This window comes from Lissotriton helveticus, chromosome 3_1 (assembly GCF_964261635.1).
Source record: "Lissotriton helveticus chromosome 3_1, aLisHel1.1, whole genome shotgun sequence".
Classification (NCBI taxonomy): Eukaryota; Metazoa; Chordata; class Amphibia; order Caudata; family Salamandridae; genus Lissotriton; species Lissotriton helveticus.
The window spans coordinates 26,612,924-26,631,299 of NC_136061.1; the positions used below are offsets into that span (position 1 = coordinate 26,612,924).

General features: G+C 45.2%; 1 protein-coding gene across 2 annotated transcripts in view; it reads right to left on the minus strand.

The window, feature by feature from the left end:
* LOC144824382 (apolipoprotein L3-like) overlaps window positions 1-18,376 on the minus strand; it is a 233,880-nt gene that overhangs the window by 162,266 nt on the left and 53,238 nt on the right. Inside the window, exon 2 of one of the 2 annotated variants that reach the window (XM_078683492.1) lies at window positions 1,237-1,355. The exons of the other annotated variant lie outside the window; for it this stretch is intronic. The gene's annotated coding sequence lies outside the window, so the exon portion shown is untranslated. The remainder of the gene's footprint in view (window positions 1-1,236; window positions 1,356-18,376) is intronic. 2 annotated transcript variants of the gene reach the window in all.

Genomic DNA, 18,376 nt, shown 5'->3' on the forward strand with positions numbered 1-18,376 from the left:
AAGTGTAGTCCTAAATATTTATTGGATGTGGGACTCCATGTGAAATTAGAAGTATTGAAATCTGAATTAAAATTTTATTTAGTTTAGGGCTGAATCTCACACTTATTGTTATTTAATCTGTAACCAGAGACAAGGGAGAAAGACCTTACTTCCTCTAAAAAAGCAGGAATTGAGTCATCTGGGTTTGACATGAAAAGTAAAATGTCGTCTGCGTAAGCTGCAAGTTTAATGTGAGAGTTCAAAGTTTGGAAGCTATGCAAATTTGGATTTTGGCGTAATTTGGAGAGAAATGGTTCCAAGGCCAAATTGAAAAGGAAGGGAGAGAGAGGGCATACTTGTTGCACTCCTCTACCTAAATCAAAAAAACGGGGAGATCAGGCCATTGACACAGACTGCAGCTCATGGGTTAGAATAAAGGAGGGAAAGTAAAGATATAAATTTGGGCCAAAACCGAACCACTAAAGAGTATGGAATAAATAAGACCACTCAACTGTATCAAACGCTTTTTCTGTGTCCAATGCTATTGCTGCAAGATCGGCCATCAGTATCTGATTGTTGCAATATGAGTTTAACTGGATGTGTTTTACGGCCAAGTATCATTATTCCATTACGTTTGCCATTTCCTTGTGAAAAGAAAACATCCCCCACCCAGCCCCTTTTTATTTTTAAGGATTCAACCTCAGTAAGATGTGTTTCTTGCAGAAATACTATATCAACATCTAATTTAGCTAGACGGGTTAAGACTCTCTGTCTTTTGATAGGAGAATTTAATCCCCCAATGTTCCATGAGATTAGTTTTAACGGCATAAGGTATCAGGAAAAGAATTAAATAAGAGCGTGAAGCAAAAGTCCAATTCTTTAAAGCTAAGATAGAGAGTGAAAAAAGATAAGATAAAAAGAAAATAGGTCAGGCATAGAGGGAGAGAGAAAACAGAAAAGCAAAAAGGAAAAGTGAGACGGACCTGATAATGCAAAAGAAGATAGATATGATAAATAACTATTGGAAGAATGGCAGGATAATAGAAATTGAATATGCAACGGTAAATAAAGAAACTGGTATGAGAATGTAAGAGGAAATTAAAGTAATGAGGACCTCAAATTAACAAATAGCCAAAAAGTGCAAGGCGAACCTAACAACAAAAGACATGATAGAAAAAAAAAAATAAGGAAAAATATTAGGAGATGAAGAAAGATAAGAAGATAAAAAGAAGAAAGAAATGTAGAAGAGTAACATACCTACATAAAGAAGAATCAGGGAAACACGAGGGGAGGGTGAAACCACATGGAACAGATGGAACATCCGGGTTCAACCACACGGAGGACCAGGGGGAAACCACGCCATGAGGGTAATAGATCTGTGGAAGCGAAGAACAACAAGTATTAAGACAATTAATAAAACGCACTATGAACGAGAGAACCAGTAAGAACGCATCAAGCAAGCTAACATGCTTTGAATCCAAATTAAAACATAAGCTTAAATAAATCCAACAAGTAACATTTCTTATGTGGGAAACTGCCACAAAGAAGAGAATAGAATGTGAGGAGCCTGTGAAGAGAATATATAAAATCAAACATTGAATGAAGATGAAGGCCCGGAAGAATCCATGACAACTGTTTTGCAAGCATTTATGAAGCTTTGTAGTCGCAACGGATCTTCAGAAGTAGTTCTTCTGTTGTACATGACCTTAAAAAGACAAGGGTGAAAAAGTCCATAGCAGGCTTCCATCGAACGATGATCAGGTCTCATATTCAGAAAAACCTTGTGTCTGTTGGCAGTAGCTTTAGCGTAATCCTTTGCAAAAAATAAGGTGGAACCTGACCAGGTGATTCTTTGAAAAGATTTGACTGCTGACAAAGCTTTTAGCAAATCTGTGTACTCTGAGAAGTATAAGATAACACTTCTTGGTCGTTTTGAGGGTGAAGCAATGGAACGAATGCGGCCCAATCTGTGTGATCGTTGAATATTAAGTATAGTTCCTTCTGGCATATGAAGTAACTTGGGGAGGAAAGATTTAAAGAAGGTAAGAGCATCTGATCCTTCAAGTCCTTCTGCTAAGCCGTAAATGCAGAGATCATTCCACCTATTTCAGTTTTCAAGTTCCTCAACCTGTTGTTGAAGCACAGAGACTTGGGAATGAAGTTGAGAAACATTAGCACATGTATCTTTGAGGGAGGAGACACTGTGTTCAACTGCAGAAACTCTTGTATCGAGTTGGGACCAATTATCCGTAAGGATTTGCAATTTAGCGTTTGTCTCTTCCAGGAAAGGTCGAAGGGCCCTAATTTCCTCCAGTAGCAACTCCATAGAAACAGGCAAGACTGACTTGGGCGGAGAAGGAGGGTCCTTTTTTAGGCGTTTAGTAAAGAATTTACCAGGTGGTGCAGATGAAGGGTCTATTTTAGTCTCCGGATTCTGATGCAAGGATAATAAAGAATCTTCTAATTTGGAAAACTCTGTGAAGATTTTTGAGTTCTTGACAAAAATACACTTTGTCTTTGGGAGCGCAGAAGTAGATGCCTTAGTTCTGCCCATAAAGCATATGTTTAGCGCAGCTGTCAGGTAAAAACGGGCTTATGTTTAGATAAGGTGACGTTTAATTCTTGACAAGGAAAAAACCTTGAAGAAAAGAGTCAAATCAACAATTATATCTGTGTCACCTTAAAATGTTAAAGAGAAAGTCATCATTACAAAAGCTTGAGGAAACATATTGTTAATAAAGATGACATGTGGATTTCAGGCCAGTTAGAAAAACGAAATGAAGCCTGTGACACAACGCTGAAGAGATATCCACAAAATGGCTGCAATAATTGTCACTCCATTGCCCTGGCAACAAGATGCTGAAAAATGCTGGAAAGTGGGGCATTCAGTCATTAAACGGAGGCTCAAGAGTAGAGAAATTAGGAATTACAAAGTTGTAAGCCTTTTGATAATAAAATTAGGTGCCTGTAAAGAGATGTGCCTTCATTATCAGAAACCTATGTGAACGCGATGGAAAAAGAAAATGGCAGCCGCAATAACGTGTCGCCGCGGGAGAAACTCACTGCCAGGAAAGAGCTTCTTTTGTTGTGTGAGCAGGAGCAGCCGGGTTCATGTTGCGCACAACATACCTTCCGACACTGCAAGTGCTAAGTAGCTTCGCAGAAGATGGCTGGATAATGCGGATTCCCCGAGGCGCATCGGGGAGCTTCACACAGACGCCACCATGCTCATCGGGCGTCAAGGCACGCCCCCGTTTAGATGTTCCGACATGTCCTTCAAAGCTCTTGCAGAGCCAGGGGGAAACAATTTAGTGTGTTCACCCTACTATGCTTTTGACTTATTCATATGTTCAGGCAGTAATGTGTAGTGCTGGAGACTAAGGCTACAAAACGAAACAAGCATTTGCAATGCTTTAGGTCTTTGTGAGAGTTTGAGCTATTGGCATCGTAATTGACAATGCCTTTTATTAATATGTTTTGAAAAATCCTACAAATGATGCATAAATATGCACTTTATACTCATAGTCCTTGCTTACGAGAAGCAAGGCTGGTAGTAAAAGAGGTACAGTTACTGCCAGCCTTGCTTCTTTTAAGCAACCCAATACGGGTTTTCACTACAATTCCAGATCTCTAAGATATAAGCTAAGATACTAATCTTAAGACCTATATTTTATGGCACTATTCACTGCCTCTTTTAAACAGGTCTATTGGAAAAACTCATATTCCTTATTTCAGTCTCTGGTAAGGAATATGGAGTCCGTTAGATAATTCTCTAATTGTTCACTTCAGTCTTCAACCTTGGTCCAAAAACCTCTATTTTATAATTCATCTGGTGGCATACACCACTCCTACAATGATTTTACAACTCCCACTTAGACTTGTTTTATGGTTACAATTCTCATTGTTTGATAGGTGGAACCCCCAAAAGGTAAGGTGGATAAATCCAATCGAATTGCTATGAATATAATTTGGCTTCTTTTTGCCCTCATGTAGGTAGAGAACTTAAAAAATATATATTGTATCCATAGATCATTTTAGGATGAATGCTAAGTTTTTTATTGAACCTACGCAAAGCAATAATTGTAAAAGGCATGGGACATAATGAAACTTGATTGAAAATTGACTCCAAGCAAAAGGTATCAAATTCAAAGTAGCGCAGAACTGCCTGTATTTTGTTCAGTTTCAAAAGTTGGGAAAATCTTTTCAGTGCTGATATGTTACATGGTAAAAAAAATTATTTTCACGCCTCGAAAGCCTTCTTCAAATTTTGACATCTTTAGAACTACAGAGTCTACTACATTGGGACTATTGCGTTACTATAGCAATTTGATGAGAACGCTTGGAAATTTCAACTCTTGGAGCGTGCCATTTATGTTTTCTTTTCCATTGTAGCATTCATGAGAAGATACACTTCCTATTTTCCTCTACTGAGGCAGCCATGTGAAGACTTGAGCATGCACAAGACATGCTTGCTGCCGCAATCATTGCGGTACAAAAAGGGGTGGTGATGGACGGAGCATCTGAATCAATCAAACACTCACACCCAGTCAAAAGATCTGGGTTTAATCCATCACCGTTCATTAGCCCACTCTGCCACCCCAGTTCAGACATGGCTATATGCAAATCAGTCTGACCCTGTGCCTCATGGGAACAGTCCAGCCCGAACTGCCAAGCCATGTCTTCCCTGGACCGGAAATCACGGCTCAGGAGCGAGCAGGCTGGTGATGTTCATGAAGCCTTCTGTGCCCTTCTGCCAGAGCACAGGTTTGTGCGCCCTAGAGAGGCGCGGCTGCAGCTCAGACTCTCCACGACAGAGCTTCCAGGCTCGAGACCCCGGTGCCAACCAATGGAATGGCTTGACGGGGTGTCAGGCGAACATGCTAATGATTTACTCACTCCATCTCGACACCAGTGTAGCGTCGTGAACAGTACTGTTGTTGCATACTAGCATTGGAAATTATCGGTCTCGCATTTGTTTGTGGTGAAGCTATTGGCATTGTATATGGCAATGTACTTTACTTATGTGTTATGGAGTGTATGTATGTGGTGTGTAGTGGAACTATATGGGTTGAATTGAATTAGTTAGTTGTGTAATTGTGTGTAGTGTAGATGTGTGGTGTGGAGTGGATTTGTGTAGTTGCATTATGTGGCATGGTGTGCTGTGGAAATATATGGTTAGCAATTTTGTGGCATTCAGTGTAGTGGCATTATGTTTAGGGATTGTGTGAAGTGGTAACTTGTACAGTTTAATTATGTGGTGTGCAGTTGAATTTTGCGGCACAATTTATGTGGTTTGGTGTTAAATTATGCGGTATTGGTTGGAAATGTGTGGCATGGAACTTTGTGTATAGCTTTGTGTTTTTGATGACGGAAAAAAACAAAAAGGTAGGAGCTAAGCATCAGATCTGTGTGTTCTAAAAAAAAGGAAAGAGTTGGAGCTATTGGCATTGTAAATGTCTCTTACCTATGTGGTATGGATTGGAGTGGATTTATGTGGCGTGTAGCATTTATGTGGGTTGGATTAGACTTGTTGGTTGTGGATTTGTGTAGTGGAATTATGTGGTATTGTGTGCAGTTGTATTATGTGGATCGTAATTATGTATTTTTGAGTGTATTGAAATTATGTTGTGTGAGACTGTGTGTAATGGAGTGTAAGTATGTGAAATGGTATTTTGTGCTGTGAAGCGTTATGTAGTGGAGTTTAAATCCAACATTGTATACAATTGAATGACTCTTTTAAAAAAAGAATTATCAAAAAATGTCTTCAAGTTTTTTTTTTGTCCTTGCAATGCTGCCAACCTCCTCGGACCTGTTGTAATGCTTGTTTATTATAGCTTTGTTTGTTATGCAGGGACAAACACAATAGGAGGTTGGAGATTGAGAAATAGTACCTGAATTACAACAAGAGCAGCAGACGGACACTAGAAGAGAGTCAACAGATGCCAGATTCTGAGGGTACACTGAGCTGGTGCTGAGTAATTCTGAAGTGGTGCAGAGGTGGTGGTGTGCTGGTACCGATGTGATACTCAGGTGATGCTGAATGAAACTCAGGTAGTGCTAAGTGATGCTGAGGTAGTTGTGTGCTGGTGTGGAGCTGATACTGAATGTTACTGAGGTGGTGCTGAGTGATGCTGAGGTGATGCTGAGTGATGCTGTAGCACTGAGTCGCACTGAGGTGGTGGTGCAGCGCTGGTGCTGAAGTGGTGCTGTGTTGAAGTGATGCTCTGCTGATGCTGAGGAAGTGCTGCATGGGTGCTGAGTTACTGTTAAGGTGGTGGTGGTGCACTGATGCAGATATGATGCTGTGCTGTTTATGTTGTGCTGTGCTGAGTTGGTGTTGAACTGATGAGGAGGTGATGCTGAGGTGATGATGCGGTGGTGCTGAATGATGCTGAAGTGGTGCTCAGTAGGACTGAGGTGGTGCAGAGTGAGGCTGAGGTGGTGGTGCTGCGCTGGGTCTGAGGTGGAGCTGAGCTGGTTCTCAGGTGGTGCTGGGTGATGAGATGGTGTTGTGCTGAGGTAATGCTACGCTGATGTTGAAGTTGTGCTGCACTGGCGCTGAGGTGCTGTTATCGTGCGGCTGCTTTGGTGCTGAGCTGGTGGTGATGCACTTGTCGTAAATAAATTATTTACACTATCATAATTTCTATAAATAAATAAATATCAAAAGGGTCAAGCATAAATGAGGAGCAGAGTCCGTGGTATTAGAGTCAATGGGCTTTATTGCATTAACTCGAGTTAAGGGAGAGTTCCAGCGCCAAGCGGGCACAGGAGAGTTCTGAGCTTTATTCACAGAGTACAATATTTATACATTCTTTGCATACATAGGGAGGAGCCCTCCAAGCAGAAGGAAAGAAAAAGATATGAGCATGTAGGCGTTCACTGTAATGAGTCATAGGTGGGTGGGTGCATAGAGGGGGCAGCAAGGTCAGCTAAAACTGCCTGTTTGCGTAACTTTATCAGACTTCTCCATGAGGGCTGTTTCCTTTCTGTTGGCCAGGGAGGGCCCTGGGTGTCAGAGTGACTAGCATGTCTGGTCTTATCTCTAGCTCGGGGCAGCATGCAGATTGCTCTCATCTGTAGAAGTGTTGCTGCTTCATACTAGCAGTTGGTTTGGCCCTTCCTGTCCACCCCTTGTGTAACTGTCTTGGAGGTTTCCCTTGACATGGGCCCCACTTATCTCTGAGAGCCGACAGCAAAACTGGGCCTTATCTCTGCAGAGGGGCTACTGCTCGCCTCCTGCTCGGGCCGGAATGCAGCTTTATCAGGTCGACCCTTGTTTGACACTGTTAAGACACCCCGGGCTGGGCCTTTTCTCCGTGACTGCTCAAAAAAATATCTAATGTGCTGCAGAGAAATGTAACGTGTGGCCTTTTTCAGGGTCTGGCATGGAGGGGCCTGGTGACAGAGAAATAAGGCCTCTGAATGTAAAGTAATGCAGGGGTTTTTATTCAACATGGCAGATGGTGAGAGGGTAGCGCGTGGGAGCACGAATACATATAAATATGTAATTTTCTTCATTCCCTCCTTGTCCCCAAGCGCACCCCTCTAATACACCTCTATTTTCATCAGGCCGTTAATGTGTTCTTGCAACATGATCTTTTCATTTTTTCTGCTCTGCACATGTGGACGGGGAATGCAGGCAGTGGCGCACAGACCGCAGATGGCCGGGCCGCATTGGATGCAGAGGCAACAACTGAAGATGATAAACAGTATTGATCCTACTACAGTCAACACTTTCCATCCCCATGTTGATACTAATCCCCACAACCAGCTGCTTAAGGACCATTCTCCTTTATCCATGTCTAGCTGACTTGACATCTTGTGTAGCTTGGCAATGGCTTGGTATACCGTAGGTGCGTTATTTGGAATAAACACACAACAACTCGTGGAGATCAATCTGCATACACCACCACGGTCAGCCAGAACGATGTCTAAAACAATGCGATGTTGTAGGGTCATGAGTCTATCCGCGACCACCTCGGCTGTGAGATTAGAGAGGGCACCTGCCGTTGCATCTATCGTGTTTTGCACCACTCGTGTGAGGTGGCGGATGTTCCTGCTGTTTACCATGGGACACCAAAATGGAATGGCTCCGGCAAAGAAGTCTCCCGCCTCCTGCCCTGCTGTATCTATGACCCCCCTTCGCCGTCTGTTATAGACAGTCAGAGGCTCAATTTCATGATAGTCCGCAGGGGCAGTGTAGGTGGGGGGAAGGAGAAAAGCAATGTAACAAGTGCCGGACCAGCCCTGTGGGAGCCATGTATAACCTTTATCCCCACATATGAAGTAGGTGCCCTGTGCGGCTATAAGCCGTGTATTGTTTGTTGCATTCAAATTGACTGTGTGATTACAGATGCTATCACCCATACGTATCTTTACTTTACTTTGGACACAAAAAGGGGCTTTAGTTGATGCCACAAAAACAGGTGAAACGGATCTTTTTCTCCTGTCCATATACTGATAATATAACTTATTAGATCTGTTACCGTGGTCAGCATAGGCTTCCTGCTCTAGTGGGGTACCACATGCCCTGTTCTTTTCACCTCGCCAACATAAAATGTATAGGTGATATCTGAGCTGAGACTGCTCTTTTGTATCCGTATTGGCCATATAGAAAGCTTTGTTTGTTTCCCACCAACCGGTACAAGAGCCTTCATAAGAAAAAGGGAGAGTGATGAAAGGCATGCCTTTGGCAACTGTATGGTGAAGAAGACCGCACACCCAGCAGTTGGATGTGTTTATGGCCAGTTGATGTTGTTGTAAAAGGGTGATGAAAGTATTGTTCTTAAATTCATTTCTTTTGTTCTCTAAGTGTACTGGGAGCTCAACATGTGAGTGTACTATCGTGGCGTTCTGTGAGACAACAGGTGGATAGAGAACATGTAAGAACCAGCCAATACTTATTACCACAATGCTCATAAAAAGTACAATAATCAGAGACACTATACATCTACTGTGTAATAGCTTGCAGTATTTCTTTCTCATATTAGTCCTTTTTTCTTTACTGTTCACTAGTTTATTCAAGTCAGACATCATGTTCAACCGCTTCACCACCGGGTGGACTTAGACAATCAAACGTCGACTGACCTTCTAGATCTCAGTTTGGAAGTGTACTCTTGCTGGGGAGTCTTTTCCAAAGAGGGGGGCTCAAAGTCTGTACTGTCTTTGTTTTTAGCAAATGTTCCGGTAGTCCCAAAGTATTTTTTACAGTGACTGGCATGCAGCCACTCCTTTCTTCCCTCGACTTTGATGGCCGTCCTCGTCGTCAGCAGGACTAATTTTGGTGCCTTCCACCTGGGGTCCAGAGGGCTCGTCCGGTCGAAATTCCTTATCAGCACCCAGTCCCCTGGGGCTATGGCATGGTCCTCGACCTGGGTGTTGTCAGGGAAGGCAGCGGCAACCTGCGAACGGCAAGAGAGTAGTGCAGACATCAAGGAAGCCAGGTAATCTGTGAGCATAGTACTGTCAACATCAGTTATTCTTTTAGGTATTGGTGTACCCCACATATTCGGTGGTCTTCCAAAGACCACCTCATATGGGGATAGGCCGGTTCTAGAATGAGCTACCATGCGCATGTAAAAGAGGGCAACCGGTAAGGCTACCATCCAATCCACGCCCTTTTCTGCACAGACTTTAGCTAATTTTGTTTTGAGGGTCTGGTTATGTCTCTCTACTAGACCTACTGCTTGGGGATGCCTTACACAATGGAACTTCCAGGTATATCCCAACAGAAGGGACACCTGTTTCATGAGCTCAGAGGAGAAAGGCTGGCCATTGTCTGATTAAATGACACGTGGCAACCCGTATCTAGGGAAGAACTCCCTCACTAACTGTTTGGCTGTTGTAACTGCAGTATAATCTGGGACTGGGTAAGCTTCTGTCCATCTGTTTAGGGCACACACCACTACCAGGACGTACTTGTGACCTCTACATCTGTCCATTTGGATATAATCCATTTGGAGAACCTCAAAAGGGTGATCAGGGGGATGAAATCCACCCTGTTCCACTGAGATGCCTTTTCCAGGGTTGAATTGGCAACAAATCATGAAAGTCTTCACTTTCTGTTTTGCTGCCGCTCGCAAGTGTTTGTTAAACCAGATATTCTGCAGGCCATCCAACATTCCCTTCTCTCCCAAGTGTGCTGGGCTATGTGCTGTCTCTATTATCACCTGTACCATAGAATCTGGGAGGAACCATGTCTTTTTATTTTTAGTCATCCAACCCTGGTCAGTCTGGACCCCTCCTTGTTCAGTCCATTTCTTTATTTCATCTGGAGTGGCATGGGTCTGTATATCTTGCACATCTTTGAAGGGATCCCTGACTGTCATAGTCCTTGTCAGTGGTAATACCTGTGAGTTTGTTATGTCAATTGGAGTCTGAGCTGTCTGTTTAGCAGTTCGGTCTGCCAGGTCATTACCTTGGGAAATGACATCTGTGGCCTTGGTGTGTGCTTTGCATTTCAGGATCGCTATGGCTGTAGGTAGGTGTATTGCTTCTAGCAAGGCCTGTATGAGAGGGCCATGCTGTATCTTGGCCCCGTGTGAGGTCAGAAAACCTCTCTCCCTCCATAGTACCCCAAAGTCATGAACTACCCCAAACGCATATTGTGAATCAGTGTGGATGTTAACCCTTAACTGTTTTGCTCGTTTACAGGCTTGCGTCAAAGCAATGAGCTCTGCTGCTTGTGCTGACAGGATATCTATTCTTTGTGTCTCTATGATCTCATGGTCAGTAGTTACGGCGTATGCTGCCACTAATTCTCCTGCCCCTGTTCTCATGCATGATCCATCTACATAAAACGTTATGTCAGGGTCTGGGAGTGCAACATCTGTCAAGTCTTGTCTTGGCTTCGTCACTACATTTATTACTTCCACACAGTCATGGGGTGTGGTGTCATCTGTGCTTGAGGGTAAAAGAGTGGCAGGGTTGAGTATGTTAAATCTTCTAATCTCTATGTGGGGTTGAAATAGTGTCAGCTCGTATCCTGTCAATCTTGCTACAGTCAGGTGTTGTGTCTGTGTCCTATTCAGGAGAACTTCCACTGCGTGTGGTACTTGTACTGTCAGGGGGTGTCCCAGCACTATCGAGTCACTTTGTCTTATGGCCAAAGCTGTGGCCGCAACAGATTTCAAGCATGCTGGCAAAGCCTGTGCTACAGGGTCCAGTGTACTAGAAAAATAAGCACATGGCTTGTGTTTCCCTGCTTGGTCTTGTGTGAGAACAGATAGTGCTGTTCCATCCCGCTCTGTCACGAACAGGGTGAAGTGTTTCTTGTAATCAAGAGTGGCTAAAACTGGCGCTTGACATAATGCCCGTTTTAGTTCCTCAAATGCTAAGGTGTGCTCTGATGTCCAAGGGAGGACGTTAGAGGTGGCTGCCTCCAATGTAGTCAATTGTATGAGTGGCTTGACTATGTGGGCATACTGGGGAATCCATTGTCTGCAATAGGAAGTAAGGCCAATGAATGCACGTACTTCTTTTTGTGTTTTGGGTTGTGAAATGTTGGAAATCAATTTAATTTGTTCTTGTGTCAGCTGCCTACCCTCCTTGCACAGCAAGTGCCCTAAGTAAGCCACTTGCTGGTCACAGAACTGTAACTTTGAAGGGGACACCTTGTGCCCCTTGTCCGCCAGAAAATGAAGGACCGTGAGGGAAGCCTCTTCACAGTCAGTTTCTGATCTTGCTGTGATGAGAATGTCATCCACGTACTGTATTAATGCTGTGTTAGTAGGCATACTAATACTGTCAAGTTGTCTCTTTAATGCCTGACTGTAAACACTTGGGCTTTCTGTAAAGCCTTGGGGAGCTCTTGTAAATTTAAAGCTGCGTCCTTTTAAACTGAATCCGAAAAGATATTGACTGTCAGGATGTATTGGAATGCTGAAGAATGCATTCTTCAGGTCAATGACCGTGAAAAATGTTGCCTCAGAATCAATGGCAGTAAATAATGAGGAAATGTCTGGGACCACTGGGTATTGTGGGACCACACATTTGTTCAGTTCTCGAAGGTCAACTACTAGTCTGTAAACTGGGGGTGCTTGAGGGTCTGTCCGTTTAAGAACAGGGAGGACGGGGGAGTTACACACATTCGAGTCTGTCTCCACCACCACCCCCTGTTCAATGAGTTCTTGAATTATTTTTAATAAGGCTGTTTCAGCCTCAGGTGGAATCCTGTACTGTCGTATTCGGGGTAGGACTACTCCTTTCTTAAGAGTGACCTCGTGTGGTGTTATATCCATTTAACCTACGTCAGTCGAACCTTGTGCCCATAGATACTGTGGGACATCCTGAAGTCTGGGATCAAAATCTCTAACCGTGAAATGCCCTTTGAAATCACGCAAAAACAGTCTTACTCCTTCTGGTGAGCAACAGATAACTGCTCCCAGTTCTTTTAGGGTCTTTATACCTAGTAAATTTTCTGGACATGTTTTAGTGAGTAATAGGTCTGTGGTGCGTGTCAGTGGACCCACCCCTAAAGAGACTGGTTCTGATACTTTGTTGACAATTGGCTTTCCAGAAAATCCCAGGGATATATTCTGTGAGCCCGAGAGAGGTGCCCCTGGGACCTCGTCATGACTGATGGTAGTCCTGCTTGCCCCTGTGTCAATCAGAAACTTTCTATCTTGCCCCAGCAAACGAGCATGTACATAAGGACCCTCTTGGTCCACAGGAACTGGGATAAGGGGCAAGCAATCTTCCCTCTCGAGGCTGTTTCATGAAAAAGATTGGTATTCTGGGTAGTCTGACTGCGTGTACTGATACATTTGAGGTGCAGCGGCAGCGGGCGTCTGGACCTGCGGCGGGGTGGGGACTTGTGTCTGTTGAGTGTTGTACTGTCTGGGTGTATAGGGCCGTTCCTTTGTTTTACCTGTGGCTATATTGTGCTTTAGGACGGGGCATTCCCTTACAAAGTGACCCTGTTGTTTACAATAATTGCAGGTCCCTTTAGTGGGTGCGGTACCATTCTTGTTCGTGTTTGCAGGTACTGTTTGGGCAACTAGCACCTTCATTTTTGTATCCTTCATGTGCTTCTTTTCTTGTTCTTGCTCTTCCCTTATTCTATTTTGGTGGTATTGCAACATCTGTAACATTTGTGAGGGGCTATTTGCTTGCCAAGTGCTCTCAACCTTCAGCACTCTATTCCTAATCTGAGGAAGGGCGTTATCTACCAGTTTGGTCACAAAAAGGTGGGGATAGGCCTCACTACTGTGTTTTAAACCACTGTTGACAGCGAAGCATTTTTCCAACCTAGTGTAGTAATCGCTCGTGTCTTCCTCTGGTTTCTGTTTACAGGCTGAAATTGCATCCCAGTCTTCCTTTTTGGTCGTCAATAGTCTTGGTAAAATTTGTATAAGGAGTTCGGGGAGCCCCTTAATTTTTTCACCAAGGCCATCCCCCGGGGCCCTACCTGCATCTTCAGCTTGCAACTCTGCACTCTTCAACATTTTATCTCCCACATCCCAGTCTTTCTCTTTAAGTTTCTCGTAAATGCCTGCTGGTAACAAGACCTTTAGTAACCTTAGGATATCAGGGTAAGTATAGTCTCCTATGCGGAGTATATCTTTTATTTCTCTGTGAAACCCCCCCGGGTCTTTATCATGGGAAAGTAACAACCTCTTCATTTCCAGTATTTCTAGCTTGGTGAGTGGGGTATAGACATATACCCGCTGGACAGTGCCATCTATTTTTCTTATGGGGTGGACCTCTCGCAGAGGGTACTTTCCTCTGGGGCGAGGGTCTGGTGTCATTGAGGCGGACAGGAATTGCTCATATTGGAGACGCAAGTCTAAAATGGTGTTAATCAGTTCTGGGCCCTGTTCCATCCATCTATCTAGTATTACCTTTTCCAGTATTTTATATAATTTGCCAGGGTGGTGATATTGGCTCTCATACAACGTGATCAAGTGTTGGACCAAATAGATGCTGGCCAGGCGTTGTTCGAGTGGTGGGAGGCTCAGGAACATCTGGGCCACTATGTCGGGATTATATACATGATGTTGGGACATCCACTGGGTGGCCGACCGAGCCAACTCCCTCTCATGTGGCGTGAGGGGTGGCTCGTCGTCCATCCAATGGTCTAGGGCTTTTTCAGTTGTTTGGAACAAATCCTCAGGAGAGATGTTTGTTTCCTTGTTAACCCTTGTTTTCTAAGGTCGATGGTGTTTGGCGCCATTACAGTGCCGTGCTATGCTCAGAAAGTTCATTTTGTCTGGCGTCTCGTTGTTGTCTCCTTCCTCTGACACACTATCCCTGCCTTCCCTCTCGGTGTTACGTATTGCTAGTATTTTCTTTTTAATCTTATTCGTCATTGCTTCTGTCTGCGCTACCTTATCATGTTTACCGTCATTGATGCTGTCACTCCACTCTATTAAACTAACCTCCACGTCCCCATCACCCTCATCACGTTCCCTGATCAGACAGTTGATAATAAAACGGAGGATGTTGTTCTTAGCTTTTACTTTTCTATTTTCCATAGCTTGAGCTACGCATTCATGGTTCTGTCCTGTTCTGATGAACTCATACAAGGCATCTAAATGTGTATTCATATCAGGCAGTCCATCTAGCTCTGCGATGGCTTGCCTTACTCGTATTGATATGGCGCGCATTGGACCAGTAATACCTGGCTGTAAATCATATATACATCTAGGGAGTTCGACGTCATCCTTTATTTCCTTATCCCCTCCCCCTTCCGCACCCCCGGAAGCCTGTTGTTGGTCCTGGACTGGCTGGGGCACGGCCTCTGATGGGAGCGGGGGAAATGGTGCGTCTATGTAGGCTGGGGGTGGCTCTGCTAGGTAGGCGGAAAGGAACGCCTCTGGTGCCGTTGGTTTAATTTTAAGGGGTACATTTTGGGGAACTTCCTCTGCAATCTCCTCTGAGAGTACAGGGTAGATACCAGCAACAAGAGCATTTCTTTCCCTATCCATTTGTTCCACTCAAACCTGTTCACCCTCTTCTAGTAACTCTTTTTCTTTTGCCTGTTCTGACATTTGCCTGCTTTTCTCGGCTTTGTTAAGTTCTTTCAGGGCCCTCCTATTAGCCTCTTTGCGCCATAATTCAATGGCCTCTTTCTGCGAGGGCCTCGACTTCCTTTTCCATAGTTGTTCCTCTACTCTCATAATACATTCTGAATCCCATGTGCCGGTCGCAGGCCATCTATGCACCGTCTCTAGATCCTTTGTGTAATCTACCCAGAGGTCTAAATAGAGAATAGCGCTGATGCCATGTTTGTTATACATAAAATGGCCGGGAGTATCTCTTGGCGGGACATTAACTGCCTCTTCTAATATTCCCTTTTTAGTGCCTATTTTACGCAATTTTGAAAACAACGGCATGCTGGAACCTAACTAAAACAATTTCAAACTCAAAACATATACAACATATACTTATGTACTGGAATACAGTACAACCATACCGGTCTCGTGAAGGAGACACGTCTTTACCGTGTTCATTAAATGAACCCGTCTTTATGCGTTCTCAGTGGTACTCACCGGGAAGCAGAACTTGAAGACCTGGTCATCGGACGCTTGACGCTTGCGCAGGAATGGCGGACCTCAGAAGACCTCGGACTCGGCTCTCTCACGGGTTGGGCTCTGGGTCAGGACGCTCCGCAATCTTCCTCACCGCCTCGTGTGGATGTCTGGTTGCAGTCCGCCTCCTCCGTGGGCCTGAGGGAGTTGGCAGGAAGTCCCTCTGGCGTGTACACTTGAAGTCCGTCTAGGCTGTAGAAGGGGGCAGGGGCCGGACCGTGGGGAAGGGGATGCGTCCCTATTCGGGCGCCAGATTATGTCGTAAATAAATTATTTACACTATCATAATTTCTATAAATAAATAAATATCCAAAGGGTCAAGCATAAATGAGGAGCAGAGTCCGTGGTATTAGAGTCAATGGGCTTTATTGCATTAACTCGAGTTAAGGGAGAGCTCCAGCGCCAAGCGGGCACAGGAGAGTTCTGAGCTTTATTCACAGAGTACAATATTTATACATTCTTTGCATACATAGGGAGGAGCCCTCCAAGCAGAAGGAAAGAAAAAGATATGAGCATGTAGGCGTTCACTGTAATGAGTCATAGGTGGGTGGGTGCACTGTTTGCGTAACTTTATCAGACTTCTCCATGAGGGCTGTTTCCTTTCTGTTGGCCAGGGAGGGCCCTGGGTGTCAGAGTGACTAGCATGTCTGGTCTTATCTCTAGCTCGGGGCAGCATGCAGATTGCTCTCATCTGTAGAAGTGTTGCTGCTTCATACTAGCAGTTGGTTTGGCCTTTCCTGTCCACCCCTTGTGTAACTGTCTTGGAGGTTTCCCTTGACATGGGCCCCACTTATCTCTGAGAGCCGACAGCAAAACTGGGCCTTATCTCTGCAGAGGGGCTTCTGCTCGCCTCCTGCTCGGGCCGGAATGCAGCTTTATCAGGTCGACCCTTGTTTGACACTGTTAAGACACCCCGGGCTGGGCCTTTTCTCCGTGACTGCTCAAAAAAATATCTAATGTGCTGCATGTGAGAAGTTGGCCTGGTATATGATGCTCACTAGTTCTAGTGATCACCTTGTACCATGCCAAGCAACCCTTATGGTGCAGGTTGTAAAGTCAACCTTATAAACAAGCTATCCTAGGGGTAGCATGGACTAAGCAGTCTTAGGCTAAACTCTGTAAAGGCATGTGAAGCAAGCTGTTTTACCATACACAATCCCTTGAATACCAAATGAAAGGACACCACACAGATATATATTGAAAATATATATGGATTTATTACTACAAATATCCCTGATACTCTTTATGAGCACAGAAGCAAATGCGTTAAAACAAAACAGTCAAAATACACAAAAGTTGCACAATTATGGATGAGCCCTAGGGGCCACCTAAACCATATACTAAGAAAGTGGTATAAGAGATGCCACTTGGACAGGAAATAGGCCTAGGGCCTGGGGAATCGCTGTAGCTGTTCGGGACTAACAGTGAAGAAGTCGGGAAAGGCCCGCGGGACTCGGGTGCAGTGTTTAAAGTGCACGCACTCACCAATGCAAAGTCTATGGTGCGTAAAAAGTACAAAGTTAGTTAGAAAGGAACCTTCCGAGTGACCTAGAAGGATGAAACTTCAGACACAGACACTAGAGGTGTGTACCAGTGTGGGAACACCGGCGGAGCTGAGTTACCTCACCCACAGGAAGCGGGTGCATAGGGTCGAAGTAGTGTCGGGTTTCGTCACGCAGGTCGATGGTGCTTGGAGCTGAAGATGCTGCAGGCGGCTCGATGTGAAGAGTTCCGGTGGATCCAAGGGTGGATCTGAAGAGGTGAAGACCTGAAAGCAGAGGGGACAATGTTCAAAGTCACTAGCCAGTGACTACCGTGGAACCAGATTGGAACCAGGCGATGTCGGGTGCAAACAGGCGTCGAGGTGTAGCTTCTCTCTGCAGCCACGTGGACACGAGGGGTCGAAGACGTCCAGGAGTCGGTCACGAGCTGTCCCACGCAGGCTTCTCGCTGTTGGCGGTGTCGGCAACTTGATTGAAGCAAACAGGCCTTGGCTAATGCAAGCCACGCAGGAATCGAAAAAGGCTTGTTACTCGGACCAGCAAGGTCAGAGCAGGGGCTCCTTTTTACAGGAGCAAGGGCAAGTCTGGAGCAACCAGACCTGCAGTGAAAGTTGTAGGTTTCGTCGCCAAGATGGCCACTAGCCGCATGGCAAGTGGACGGTTAGGCGCGTCAAGTGGCATGATGCAAAAGGGCCCCACGCAGATCGTGGAGATGCTGGGGGGCTGATCTTCGGTGCAAGGGCTGCTCGAGGTTGGGGCTTCTCAAACCCCAAAGCACAGCATCGAGGGTGCCTCTGATGCTGAGCAGTCAGCGTTTCGGGGGTCTTCCAAGAGGTCCGGTCCCACGTCTCTCGGTGCCTCCACGGGTCCCTTCTTTGCAGGGACTGTGGATCGGGCTGTGAGAAGTCTGGGAGTCTGGGTCTTGTGAGGCTCTGGGCTCCGGCTCCGGCAGGAGGCGGCGGCAAAGCAGACGTTGAGTTGCTGGATGGTGCCTGTGTGAACAGGGTGGTCACTCCTTGGCCACAAGGGAGATTCTCTTCCGTCTTCTGAGCAGCAGAATGTCGAAGTCCAGTCTTCTTCTGTATTTCAAGTTGATTCAGGATGATCTGAAGTCTCAGGACACAGCTCCCACTCTTATTCGAATCTGGGGGGCCGGATCACCTACTAGGTCCCTCCTCTGGGTGGAACCAGGAAGGGGAGTGGGTACACCCCCTTTCCTTTGTCCAGTTTCGCGCCAGGACTGGGGCTGGAAAGCCCCAGCACCGGTTTGAACTGGCCTATGCACAGGGACACCTTGTGTGCCCCAGGCATGTCTGATTCTATTCAGCCCTGTCCTACCCAATACACAAAATCCTGTCTGGG